The sequence below is a fragment of the Astatotilapia calliptera genome, chromosome 7 (genome assembly GCF_964374335.1).
Source record: "Astatotilapia calliptera chromosome 7, fAstCal68.1, whole genome shotgun sequence".
Classification (NCBI taxonomy): Eukaryota; Metazoa; Chordata; class Actinopteri; order Cichliformes; family Cichlidae; genus Astatotilapia; species Astatotilapia calliptera.
In genome coordinates, this window is record NC_137428.1 from 10,395,161 (window position 1) to 10,400,410 (window position 5,250).

General features: G+C 39.5%; 1 pseudogene; it reads left to right on the plus strand.

Moving 5' to 3' along the window:
- The first annotated feature begins 200 nt into the window (after positions 1-200).
- LOC113027507 (5S ribosomal RNA) lies at positions 201-319 on the plus strand (annotated as a pseudogene).
- The last annotated feature ends 4,931 nt before the right edge of the window (positions 320-5,250 follow it).

Below are 5,250 nucleotides of genomic sequence, written 5' to 3' on the forward strand. Positions count from 1 at the left end.
GTCCCTTTAACACTGTGCTGTAATAAACTAACAAGTGTTATTATTGAGATGTTACTGCGGGAAAAGCATTATTGTAGCTCAATGTTGAAGCTGCAGTTTATAACGAAGGATTGCATGTTTTCGCTGTAAAACACGACAGCGTATATCAAACTGTGTGACATTTGCCACCCACAAAACGCGTTCTACACGCAATTGCTCTCGCTTACGGCCATATCACCCTGAACACGCCCGATCTCGTCTGATCTCGGAATCTAAGCAGGGTCGGTCCTGGTCAGTACTTGGATTGGAGATCGCCTGGGAATATCAGGTGCTGTAAGCTTTTTCGCTTCTACACACAAACTGCAGAGTGCGCTGATGCTCACTCAGTGGCGACAGCATTGGCTTTTGCTTTGAAAAAATACAAATGACAGTTTAAACACTGAAACTAATTTGAGCTGCTTTAGCTCATTCTCTAGTAGCCTACATGTTTGCTTTGTGAGTCCTACACAAACAGCACTTCCACGGACGCTGTAAGGTCCAATTCTTCCTGCGTTATATCAGCATCGCTGTACATGCACAGAGCGCCAGTACATGTTTTTATGCACATGAACTCGATAATAAACAATTAAAAAATGCATTTATATTTGTACAGTTAGTGGGGGACTAGGTTATTGTTCTTCTCACAGTTTCAGTCTGGTAGAGAAGTGTTTATTTCTCAATCCCACTGTGAGCCTGTCTGCTGCAGGACCGGTGTCTGTCAGACCAGCTTTCAACTCTGCACTCAACAGTTACCTCGTTTCATATAACTCATGCAATGTGAAAGCCCTTTTTTCTGACAGTTGGAGCTACAACTGCTACATCCTCAGATTGGCACCATTAAACAGGATACATCTCTAAATTAGAAAAGGATCATGATTGAGCGAGTGTACAGTGACAACAATATACCTAGCACAGCCGTTTTCATAAAGCTAAAAACTAAACTTCTCTTTTGAACAGAAAGTTGTTACTTTGGTGCCATTACATTGTTTTTTAAAAGTATGGACAAAAAAGTTTTATTTTATACTATCAAGCAATAAAGAGGTCATTGTTTAACAAAAACAGTTTTATATCTCCATGTAAGAACTCAGGATCTCAGTACATTAATATTTCTATGACTGAATTATTCATATATACATGTGTGTGTTTTAAGGACTTGGATAATCGATAAATGGAAAAAGAATAAACCAGACAATGAAACAATAATCTTTTATGAGTGTTTATTTTTAAACCAGCCAAAATGATTAAATTAGAAACTAAATATAACAGCTGCTGGCTATGCTTCTAATTTCTGGTTGATATTGTAGTATTCTTTTAGGCTGGACGTCCAAATTGGGTGAGACGACTTTAGGTTTGAATGGGAGTTTAATTTGAATACATTTGATTTATGTAGCAGCATTTTAAAATAATAATTGTTAAATATAATAAATAAAAGACCTTAAAAATAATAGAGACAAAACCCCAACAATTAAATAATCCCCTATGAGCAAGCACTTGGTGATGGTGGGATAGAAAAAACCCTTTTAAGAAATGTTCGGCAGAATGAGGCTCAAGGATGAGCAACTGGTTGGGGATGACAGAAAAGACAAAATAAGAAAAAAATCAAGAGCATACGACGAGGACAAGACAAAACACATGATGGGAGGAAGAGGACCAACGTTACTGACACGCAGTAGTGATATATTAACACACTGAGTAAAAGACAGAAGTGCTCAGTGCATGATGGGAAGTTAATGAGCAGTTGTGGCCTATAACAGCATAACTAAAGGATGGGACAGGGTCAGCTGATCCAGCTGTAGCTGTAAGACTGATCAAAAAGGAAAGTTATGAGTTTAATGTTAAAAGACGAGAGCATTTCTGGTTAAACAGGACAGGGACAGGAAAGCTGAAGGGTCAGCCTCCCATTAGACTCATTAGACCTCACCAGAGTGAACAACTTTCTCTGCAGCAACACTACTCATAACTTTTATTCACACCCTGTCCTGATACTTCTATTTCATCTGCTATCAACAATAACCATACACTATTATTGCAATCTATACTACAGCTCAAAAGTCTGTAGAGAATTAGAAATGTCTTATTTTCTGACAACAGTAAAAATCGTTTAGATGTTTTACTAAATTAATCAGAAGCGTAAAGAAATATAAATAATTAACGGTAACATTTATCATAAATCACAAATGAGATTTAGTGGAATATCTACTTAGTGTTGTTGAGACTCTCCGATTCTTTTTGTCTCGGTAGAGATCACACAGAGATGTTTCCAAATTTCACACAATCCTTTTATTACCCATTTTCCTTACAGATGCATCTGGAGATCAGCACACTGCATCCTGTGCAGTCCTACTCTAAAGGCTGATCTGAAGGGTTTTACACAACAGCTACAGTTATAGTCTCTGGTCTCCAATTTCTACAGTAAATCCCCCACAATGGAAAAACACTGGTAAAGTGGCCTGGGGTGCTGACACCCTGACCCCCATCTCCTTTTAAGGTAATGTACATTGGCAATTGTCTGCCCCTCACCCTCAGTAAATCTTGCTACTGTCCTGTGTTTGGGGGTTAATTGCCCCACTTCACTGCACCCCAGTTCTTTGTTCCCATCCCAGGACTATTTTCTATTTTGTAATCTTAAATCCTATCAACAACAAAATCATACTACGACACACACTAATAAACTACATTCACTATGACCTCAATACCTATTAGACAGTCCATTATTTCTACAGTGTACTGTTATGAAAACAACAGAATGATGATGAGACACTGTGGTAAAGTCTTACAGGTATATTTGCAGATAGTTATCAATACAGGATAAACACTGTGGGCAGGAGACGGGGCAGAGGTAGGGAAGGTTGTCTGGAGGCACACTCAGACACTGTCACAGAAGGTCATGGAGATCCGTAACACTGAAACGTCTGCACAGAAACAAAGAGTGAGCAAAGGCAAGAACTGATGGAAAATGTGACATGACTGTGGCATAATACGTTACCTTGGTACTGCAATGATCTGGTTGTTTAGAAGCCAGCATGAAGACCTCGTGAGGAACAGGCGAGTAATCAGCTGATTGTTCACAAGTGACTGAGGGACGGGAAGGTGGAGGAGCATCCCCTAAAAAAGACAAGCACACGGACAACAACACAGGCATACACCGAAAGAGGAGAGAGAAAGAAGCAGGCCAGCAAAAGAGAGTAAGGGAACCATGACATCTACTGAGGCCCATTTTTATTTGATACATCGTATCACCAGATGTCAGTTTGTGATGTTAGATCCCAACTTGTCAGTCAAGAAATCTTTTTCCAAAGATATCAGCACAAACCAAAATCATTGTGTGGATTAAAAACAGTAAATTATGGAGGTTTGTGATGGATCATCCAATTTTCTGTTTGTAATCTGGTTAAATCAAATGTGTTCTATGTGTCCATACAGGAGTGAGTGTTACTAAAATTTGGTCCATGTATAACTGTGTAGACATTTCCTAATGCATCATGGGTGATTTAACCAATAAAAGATTCATTAAACACACATCTGTGAAAACATTACTGGTAAACGTTGTGAAAAATTATGTTAAAGCAAATATAATTTTAAAATTAAGACAAGAATGTTTGAATCTGACCACAAACTTTTGAGCAGTAGTGTGTGTTGTATGCATGTGTTTGAGTTGGAGTGTTTTAACTCTGATGGCAATCTCTCCCTAACAAGTCCACTTTATTGCGTGCTCATTTTCTCCTATTAGTGGCTCATACGTATATAATTAGGAAACATGCATTAAGTCAGTGGTCCTCAACCTTTTTTGCGCCACGGACCGGTTTATGCCCGACAATATTTTCACGGACCGGCCTTTAAGGTGTCGCGGATAAATACAACAAAACAAAACTAGTACCGGTACCGGAAAAAAAGCAGATTTATTCATAACACACTTGAAAAGACCCAGGGACACCGAGTTAACGATAAAAACGATAACAAAATAACGCTGAAAACCGATAAAAACCCTGAAAACCATACATTTCACACCTGAGCCTCAACTCTCGCGGCCCGGTACCAAACGACTCACGGACCGGCACCTTTCCGAGGCCCGGGGGTTGGGGACCGCTGCATTAAGTGCACTAATTTCTCACACTTATCAGTGGCTCATGGTTGCTTAAGGCCTATGTCTGTACTTGACCACAGAGGCAGAGAATCATTAAAGCTGCCAGCTGCCATCTTGGGAGCTTTTCAAGGATGACAGACTCCACTTTCTCTGCAGCAAGACAGCTCATAACTTTTTTACAGTGTCTCCCTGTCCTCAGACTTCTATATATTCTTCTGTAATAGATAACTATACGCTATCATTGCAATCTACACTACAGCTCAAAGGTTTGAAGTCAATTTTCACCTGGTTTATAACCATGTGATCTGTCCACACAGCAGTGATGGTTACTAAAAATGGGCCCATGTATAAGTGTGTAGACATTTCCTAATGCATCATGGGTGATTTAACATAAATGATTCATTAAACACACATCTGTGAAAACATTTCTGATAATTTTCATGTAATATTATGTTAAAATAAATGTAAATTATTAATTAAAAGACAACTGTTTGAAACTGACCACAAACTTTTGAGCAGTAGTGTGTGTTGTATGCATGTGTCTGTCTGTATCTGATCAGGATTTTGTCATCAGTGTCAACAAAACGCTCATTTTTTTTAGCTGTTTCTGTCATCAAAAATTGAGTTGGAGTGTTTTAACTCTGATGGCAATCTCTCCCTAACAAGTCCACTTTATTGCGTGCTCATTTTCTCCTATTAGTGGCTCATACGTATATAATTAGGAAACATGCATTAAGTCAGTGGTCCTCAACCTTTTTTGCGCCACGGACCGGTTTATGCCCGACAATATTTTCACGGACCGGCCTTTAAGGTGTCGCGGATAAATACAACAAAACAAAACTAGTACCGGTACCGGAAAAAAAGCAGATTTATTCATAACACACTTGAAAAGACCCAGGGACACCGAGTTAACGATAAAAACGATAACAAAATAACGCTGAAAACCGATAAAAACCCTGAAAACCATACATTTCACACCTGAGCCTCAACTCTCGCGGCCCGGTACCAAACGACTCACGGACCAGCACCTTTCCGAGGCCGGGGGGTTGGGGACCGCTGCATTAAGTGCACTAATTTCTCACACTTATCAGTGGCTCATGGTTGCTTAAGGCCTATGTCTGTACTTGACCACAGAGGCAGAGCATCAT